Genomic DNA, 9,670 nt, shown 5'->3' on the forward strand with positions numbered 1-9,670 from the left:
ATCGTTCTTCTTTACGACTTCGTTAATATATTGGTGGCCGAAACACTAGTTCCTTGCACGCACATTCTTGCAATAGATTATACAGAAAGATCATATGAGTGAGAGAGTGTGTGTGTATGTGTGTGTGTGTGTGTGTGTGTGTGTGTGTGTGTGTGTGTGTGTGTGTGTGTGTGTGTGTGTGTGTGTGTGCATACAATGTGACAGCTATAAATTCCCCCACGCAGGAGGGCTTTCTTTCAACAGGACTTCTGCCTGCAACAAACTCAAGTCTAGACCCAGGGACCTTCCGTATTGCAATGTCCTTTAGTTGGATTACAGAAAGATCTGTCACACTGATCGAGGTGATTTCCGGATCGATTCCGGCAAGGCCATACGCATCAGAAGCCTATCATGCGTGGGTGATGCGTGCGTCTTGGGTGCGCCAAGATGCGAATTTGATTTCATCGTCCAGCTCCAAATATTTTTTCGTTGATATATCAAGCAATTGCGATTTAACTTCGTTATTATTGTTGTTACATGAACCTGTAACAATGTCCTAGGTCCCTGTACTTAAGGGAAAGACGTCTCACTACAAATAAAATAACGGATAGTCAAAGTATAGGTTAAATATCTCCGGTCATCCAGTCAAATTAAGCCACATCTGACCAATTCATACAACTCATCACACGGTCAATCATACATAGATAACGTAACCCGAGCAACAAAGATCAACAACGATAGGCTGACGCCATCAACACATCATCCAGTCCTCTCCGTCATGTACATTAAATCTATTTCCAAGACACATCATTCAAGCAGTGCCAGATCATCAACAGTGACGCGCCACTGTCACGTGTCTCCCAATAAAACCAATCGTGTAGTCATCAAGAGAAAACCTTCATGCAATTTGCATGTACCAAAAAGAAGAAGAGAGTATAAGTGCATTTGCAACATGGTGGAAGCCAACCGGTATGGCTTGCATATTCTGCACTGCTGGTGCTCTGAGAGTTTGCATGCAAAAGTCAGTTAATGAGATCATTAAGAGAAGCTGTGTCACAGCTCGGTACCCAGCAGAGAGAGGCCCTCGATTTCTACAGTGTGTAGTGATGTCCAGATGCCCAACTTGGATCACAGTATATCTCATAAAGATTGGTAAATATCTTGTGTATGACTTCACGTGAATATTCACCTTGCCTTCAGTGTTGGTCAGACAGGCGGCCCAGCCAACACTAGGGGACGTACTCGAGTCCAACAAGTAAAGGCAACGTGGCTAAATGAATACGCTTGACTTAAGACTTCTGAAATTCTTGTTCCCTGGTGAAAGAGTGCCAGAGGCTTTCTCAAAGAACTGGGTTCCATGTTCACTGACACTACCAGAGACCCATGGGCTACCAGTCTCCTGCTGCAGTGCCTTTGTGAGGCATTCCAGTGGGCAAGTGCCTGGTGTTCCTACGGTTCCTGTTCGAACTTTGAGAAACTCTAAGTGATTCACAACCTTCGACCATGCATGTAATCATCAAGTTTTATCATGTCATTAATTTTCTTTTTCGAGGCTAATAGTCCTCACAAATCCAAACAGAGGATTTGGGTCGACCAAAAGAGTACCTTTTTTGCCAGTACCAAAAAGTTGCACCATTTAAGTGTTGGGAACCCTGGTCGACCCACAGGGCCAGGTCTCAAATCTACACAGTAAAATAACAACATACTGGAGTGAACGATATGGAAGAAAATGCAAAATAAAACCAGTGAAGAGCAGGGGTGCCATAGGCACAACCAGAGAACACTGAATAAACATCAGAGGTCCACGGCTGTTCAACATCCTCCCAGCGACTATAAGAAATATTGTCGGAACAACCGTGGACATCTTCAAGAGAGAACTAGATAGTTTACTTCAAGAAGTGCCGGACCAACCGGGCTGTGGTGGTTATGTGGGCCCTGCGGGCCGCTCCAAGCAACAGCCTGTTGAACCAAGCTCTCACAAGTCAAGCCTGGCCTCGGGCTAAGCTTGGGGTAATAGAACAACTCCCGGAACTCCATATCAAGCAGAGGTTGGGTCTACCTGGGAACCATCTACTTGTTTTGGTTACACTATGTACGACTAACCATCTTCACTACACACTATCTTCATCACAGTAACCATCTTAATCATCAAGTAGAAAATAAAATGATGCCTGAAATTTATGAGGATTGAATATGGTATACAGAGTTTGTATTTATTGAATTTTTAACCACACAAACACACACATACACACACACACACACACACACACACACACACACACACACACACACACACACACATATATATATATATATATACATATATATATATATATATATATATATATATATATATATATATATATATATATATATATATATATATATATATATATATATTATATATATATTATATATATATAATATAAACTATACTGGTAAAAATGATTGTAGAGTGTACCAGTCATGCGCTACCGTCTACGATTTGTCATGCAAACATGGATGAAAAATTATGTGTATAGTTCCTCGACACGAGATGGACTTTACCTACACGGCGCCCTCCACGGTACCTCGGAATGCCAACTGTGTCGCGACTTCTCCAGCTTGTTTAGGCAACCTTTAAAGGGGGTCCATCTTATATCATGTTAAAATACTTTTCTTAGTTACAACCCCAGTGAGCTGTGTCATGTCCAATAATAATGAGGTTTACGTAGTTCCTTTTGGGGTACCTTCTTCATGCCTCTCATTTCTTCAGTATCCTGTGTACTACTAACTACAGTGTATCAGTCATGCATTCATTTGTAGCATAGTTGATATCGTGATTAATCCCACAGAGACGCACCACACTCTTCTGCCACCTTGAAATAAGATACCATCATGAACTTCTCCAAAATATGCTGGTTTAACACGACATGCAAACTTATAAACCTGATACATCTCTCCTTTACATGGCATGTAAATATTGTGGCACATTATCCATCCTCCTTCCCTTCCCTTCCCTTCCCTTCCCTTCCCTTCCCTTCCCTTCCCTTCCCTTCCCTTCCCTTCCCTTCCTCACCCATCCTCTCATTCGTCATATCTTGCTATGTATGAGCAGAATTTGCACAAACATACTATCATCTCTCTGCACATCTACCACATTACACCCCCCTTCATCCCCACACACACACACACACACCACACACACACACACACACCACACACACACACACACACACACACACACACACACACACACACACACAAACACACACACACACACACACACACACACACACACACACACACACACACAGATAATGAGAAAGATTTGAACGAAAGATAACTGCAGAGTGCTCCATGAAGATCAGAATAAACTACAGAACTTTTCTAATAAGTAGCTCCTCGATTTCAATCCCAGCAAATTCAACACTAAGGAACGGATAAAGAAGATCAGAATCGGAGAATGAAAAGAACATACGAGTTGATTAAACACCAAACCTGTCGCCTGAAGCACACACAGCATGAATAAAATACAGATTTGCGACGCTAGCAAATAATAAAAAAAAATGTAATCTTAATAAAGTTAGTTTCATTGAACACTGTGAATCAGCCTTATCGTAGACGTAGCACCAGCGTTGGAGCACCATTATTGGTGCTCCAACGCTGGAGCACCAATAATGATCCTCTAATTATTGAGCACCACCTCAATAATTAGAGGATCAGGTAAGAAAATTTAACATCACTAGGACTAGAGACATGATTACAACGTACGAGATAGGAATATCCAACTGAAGCTTAAAGTATCTACAAAGCTGACAAACTGAGTTAAGAATGCGCAAAACAAAGAGACAAGAATGAAAATTACGTGTTTCAAATGTCTAAAGGACGTAAAGAAGCCTTTTTGGTTTATTGTGAGGACAATGAACAGCAAAAACGAGTTAGAAAATGACACCGCAATCAGCTCTCAACTGATCGGGCCCGAGTTCAGTTCCCGAGAAAGTGAAAGTTTTGTAAATGTTTCTTTTCATCTGATGTCTATGTTCAGCTTGAATTAAATATGTACCTGAGAGTTAGTAGATGTTGTAGGTCAGTCGCATGCTCTAAAAAAACCTAGATAACCAAACAGGTTTCCTATTCCTAGTAATAGAAAACCCATAACAACTGGATAGGCTACAGGGATCATTGCATCATGGCCAACGAAAGGCGGGATCTAGGAGCTAAAGCCCTACACAACATGTTCTGAACGCCGAGCATTTAGCACCTTAGCGTGGCAAGGGAAATTTAAACAAGTAATTACAGGCCTGTCAGCAGGGTGTTTTCCTCGTTAGAGAGGCAGGCTTGCGGGTGCAAGGGTGAATCAGAGTGACATCTGGCAATTAAGAGTGCCAAGCGTGTAATTCCTCTTGAGTGTTAGTGTCACACCTCTCTTGTTACAGAGGCATGTGGAATAATACTTGTCGTTAAGCATCGCTTTCTCACCCTAAGAGTCGTACTAGGCTACGATCTTATCACCCTAAGAGTCGTACCAGGCTACGATCACCTTAAGAGTCGTACTAGGCTACGATCTTATCTCCCTAAGAGTCGTACTAGGCTACGATCTTATCACCCTAAGAGTCGTACCAGGCTACGATCACCTTAAGAGTCGTGCCAGGCTACGATCACCCTAAGAGTCGTACTAGGCTACGATCTTATCACCCTAAGAGTCGTACCAGGCTACGATCACCCTAAGAGTCGTACCAGGCTGCGATCACCCTAAGAGTCGTACTAGGCTACGATCTTATCACCCTAAGAGTCGTACTAGGCTACGAGGTTAGCAAAGCCCGGCACTACTGTCTTATCACCAAAAGATACACAACGTTAATCGCATTCAAAATCTGCAGAGTTACTATATTATCAATAGCCTTGCATAATGCTCAAATCTTGTAACTAAACAGTGTATCCCTGTCTCTCATCCTAAATATAGTGTTATCTTGTCACACTAAGTATAGTATTATCTTGTCACCCTAAGCGTAGTGTTTACCCTAAGTATGCATCACCACCATTTTCCCCAAAGCGTTCATCTTTATCTTTTCACTCTAAACGAAGTCACCTTATTATCTTTAACTTTCATCGTCACTGTAGGTATAGTGTCTGTGTAATTGTTAATGTACATTTGACACAGTACATCGTAAGTGTTTGTTATTTGAAGGATAGTCTTCAGTATATTCGTATATATTGCAAAATTATTTACACTGTGCGTCACTGTCACCCAAGATACAGAATCTCTCTTGGCCATTCTTTATTCATCTGTATTCACCATAATTCACTATTATTATTCTGCTAACGCAGAATTACATTAAGGAAACCAGTATTGCCCTTATACACAAGGAATGCAATTTTATCCTAGAAAAGCCACCTCACCATTGAGGAGTCGTCTCTGCCACCCGATGAGCTCTCCATCAGTGTTAATAATTCCTAAGTAAAGATAAGGCGCGGATACCTGGGGCCATTTACCATGTTTAACTCATTAAAGGCTTTTAAAGTTGTCCAAGTCACGCCATTATTACTCCTTAAACACACACACACACACTCGCATATTCACACACACACACACTCTCTCTCTCTCTCACACACACACACACACACACACACACACACACACACACACACACACACACACACACACACTCGCATATTCACACACACACACACTCTCTCACACACACACACATTCACACACACACACACACACACACACACACACACACACACACACACACACACACACACACACACACACACACACACAGCGCTCTATGACCTATAATTGCAAACGATCAGGATTTAAATTTTATTTTCTAACTAGGCAGTAAAGACGGTAATAACTAGCGAGTACCATTTCATGCGGCAATTTGTTATAACGAGTTCAAATTATGGCTCGTCTAATGACGCGCCCGAGTTGCTTGTTCAGTGGGGCACGAGGTCAGAGTTTGGAGCGGGGAAAAAAGGGGCTAAGTTCGAGGCTAAGCGGCGTCACATGGGGGATTATATTCGTTATAAATGAAGTTAAACTAGAAGTAAGGGAGTCGATGTATTTCCGGATTTCGTTACTGGAGGTAAAATCTAGACCGCTAGATGATATTGTAATGTAAAAAAAATAATCACGCAGTTCTGCTTCTTTATGTCTAATTAACATGTACAAGAATGTGGATTATAGTGTGTGACTGAATCCTAATGCACGTAGAAGTGACTCATCTTTTAAGACAATTCCCGGCTTCTTCGTAGTTCTGTCTCGTTACTCTGAGAAGTTTTCATAAACACAAAGTCATATTTTTTTATGATAAGCTCTCCAGAAACAGAGTTAATTGGCTCTCATTATAGCAGCGTCATCTTGTTTACCATCTCAGCGGGAGTAAATTAAGCGTATAAAAGTTCGTCCGAATCTTGTACGAATTGCAATTAAAATATCAGCCTTATCCTAAATCAATAAATAATTGAATTTATCTATAAAAAAATATCGCTCTATTGAAATTAAAAACAAAACACATATCAAAAGAAACCTCAATACAAGCAACACAAGCAAAAAATCGACAGAAACACCAGTAAACCCAGACAACATAGATTAGCTTACCTTAAAGGATCTGTGTCTTCACTGTAGCGCAAGACTTTGCTCCTGGTTATCTTACACTGATCATCTCCAGAGCTTTATATCCCTCCCCAGGGGCAGAAAAAGTCACTTGCGGGAACAAGCATTAAACAATTTTATTTCGCATGCACTCCGCTATGGATCACTCCATAGCGCCAGTCTGGCAATAAACGTGTAGAACTTCACATGAATATATTCCTATTCACTGTCATCTCTAATAAATCATTCAAACCCCTTTCCTACAACCAATGCGTCTTATGCACTCCACGGTCGCGAAAACACACAAATACGATAAATTTAACTGAAATCCCTCATGGGAAATCGGTATATATATATATTTGGGCGGAGCGCGCGAGCGAGCCACCTCTTGAGAGGAGCCGAGGGGAGGAAGGTGGAACCGCCACGTCCTCGCTCGGTCGTGTCTGCAGGGAAACTGAACCGATTGACGCAGTGACGCTCGCGGGGTCGGTCGTGGATGGTAGTGGGAGGGATTGAAGGGGAAGAGAGGGACGGGGGCGAGATGGTTGATGGAAGGGGGGAATGAGGGAGGGATGGGTGTAAGGGTGAGAACATTGAGTAGAGGAAGCCGGAGATATATATAAGAGTTTGTGGCGAATAGGAGAGAATAGCTAATGTGGTGTTGGTTTGTGGTAAAGAGATAAAATATGATATTTAATGCAGGGGGGGAAAAGAAGCTGAAAAAGGAGAAAATATTACCTTAAGAAGGATTAATTTCATTTAATTTTTATGCACCTTCACTGATGGGATTAATAAACTCGTCTTACAATTACAAGGTTTTTTTTAGAAGCTGTAAAACCCAGCTTAAAACGGTTGAACAGGGCAGCCAAGGAGATAAATGGATACACGGATGGAAAAGATTTAAGCGGGAGATTACAAGAAGAATCAGAGGAGATTATCTGAGAGAATGAGAGCAGGAAAGAGGAAAGGAACAGACTGACAAGGTGAAGACTTACTCAAGAAGAGTAAGTCGAGACAGGAGAGGAAAGAAAATAACGTGATCCCGAGAGGTACGGACGCGTCTCAGTGTGTGGACGGGCTGTGGAGTTTGCCAGTGAGGCAGAGGAGGGTACAAGTGCATTTGGGGAGCGGAGAAATGAGGGAATTTAATGTGAGGGATAATAAAGGCAGAAATTAGTTATGCCTGCGAGGGGATGAGGTGGAATCGTGGTGGTGGTGTTTAGGACGTCTATGGTGGTGCTGGGTAGGACGTCTGTGGTGGTGTTGTTTAGGACGTCTGTAGTGGTGCTGGGTAGGACGTCTGTGGTAGTGTTGTTTAGGACGTCTGTGGTGGTGCTGGGTAGGACGTCTGTGGTAGTGTTGTTTAGGACGTCTGTGGTGGTGCTGGGTAGGACGTCTGTGGTGGTGCTGGGTAGGACGTCTGTGGTGGTGCTGGGTAGGACGTCTGTGGTAGTGTTGTTTAGGACGTCTGTGGTGGTGCTGGGTAGGACGTCTGTGGTAGTGTTGTTTAGGACGTCTGTGCTGGTGCTGGGTAGGACGTCTGTGGTGGTGCTGGGTAGGACGTCTGTGGTAGTGTTGTTTAGGACGTCTGTGGTGATGGTGCTGCTGCTGAGATGAGCATCAGCGCGCGGGTAGTCCTGACAGGAATATGAAAGAGAACACTGGTGACTATATAATATTTCTAACATTATTACCTTCTATGTGTGAAGCATGGACATGCAATAAAATATTTCTTGCATGTGAATGAATATTCCGAAACTAATGACGTATATGAACACATTACATTTTAAAACATTATCCCATTATCGAACCTTTCTGCCAATTACCCACAGAATGAGCATAATACTATAAATAAACGTAAAAGAATATTACCTCTAATGCAACATTTAGAAATATTACTGCAAGATAAAGCATACGTAATAATATTATTGCTGGCTGCAAAACGGATATAACTATTACTCTTAGCTACGAAGCGATAAGGAATACGCACGATGCTAAGAACGTGCCTAGAACACTCTGCTGATAAGAACAGCAAGTGAAGGCACATATATGACTCGTGCCTCAGACCTGCAGTGGAGGAGAAGGTGGTAGTGAACGTAAGGAGATAAGAGAAAGAGAGTGAGAGTGAGAGAGAGAGAGAGAGAGAGAGAGAGAGAGAGAGAGAGAGAGAGAGAGAGAGAGAGAGAGAGAGAGAGAGAGAGAGAGGGGGGGGGGGAGGGAGGGAGGGAGGGAAGGAGAATGGAGGGAAGGAGAATGGAGGGAAAGGAAGGGAATTATCAGGATAAATGTCCAATTTATTACTACTATGTAGCACTGGGAAAGAATCAAGGTAAGGATTTGGAAAGGGAAGGAAGAAGGAAAATAGAAGGAGGGAGTGAAGGAATGATAACAGCAGGTGGAAGAAAGTATAATTTGAAGCAAAAATGGAGTAAAATATAGAGAAGGAATGATAATAGAGAAACGAATGAAAGGAGACTAGAGGGAGGGAGGGAGGAAAGAAGAATAAAGAACGGGAGAAGAGAGGTAGGGGAGGGGGAAGGATAATAAAGAGATGGAGAATGGAGAGAGATAAAATGAATATAGCGAATAAAAGAATCATGCAACTATATAATTTATTAGAAGTATGGATTTATAAAGTAGAAGAGAAATGGAGGAAGAAGAGTCTGAAAGAACCAGAGAAGGAGGAGGAGGAGGAAGAAGAAGAAGAGAAAGGGAAGGAGGGTAGAAGCACGGAAGAGAGTGAGGTAAGCAGGAAGAGCAGAAAGTGGTTGCTACGACAGTGCTGTGTAGTACCCCGCCCACCATTCACAAACCGAGACAATGAATTGGTTTTTTTTGTACGATCAATATATTCGTTCTTTTCAAGGACACTGGAAACATCTGACTTGACGGCTGGAACAGGGGCAGATATAGGGTAAAATATGACAGATATGTGGGAAAACAAAACAGTTATGTTTGACATCAGGTAGATATTAACAAAGTCGTTTTGTCGGGGACAGGAAGCCTCTGTATATATATATTTTAGGCTTGTATCGAGGTCCCCCCAATGGTCGAACTACTGATCTCTCCCAGGATGTAACACTCACAACAGTTACCTAACTCCCG

General features: G+C 42.3%; 1 protein-coding gene across 1 annotated transcript in view; it reads right to left on the reverse strand.

Annotated features, from left to right (window-relative positions):
- Nucleotides 1-7,010, reverse strand: part of LOC123754977 (carboxypeptidase N subunit 2) — an 81,237-nt gene extending 74,227 nt beyond the window's left edge. Inside the window, exon 1 of the mRNA XM_045737335.2 lies at nucleotides 6,572-7,010. The gene's annotated coding sequence lies outside the window, so the exon portion shown is untranslated. The remainder of the gene's footprint in view (nucleotides 1-6,571) is intronic.
- Nucleotides 7,011-9,670: the final 2,660 nt, after the last annotated feature.

This window comes from Procambarus clarkii, chromosome 28 (genome assembly GCF_040958095.1).
Source record: "Procambarus clarkii isolate CNS0578487 chromosome 28, FALCON_Pclarkii_2.0, whole genome shotgun sequence".
In the NCBI taxonomy this organism is placed as follows: Eukaryota; Metazoa; Arthropoda; class Malacostraca; order Decapoda; family Cambaridae; genus Procambarus; species Procambarus clarkii.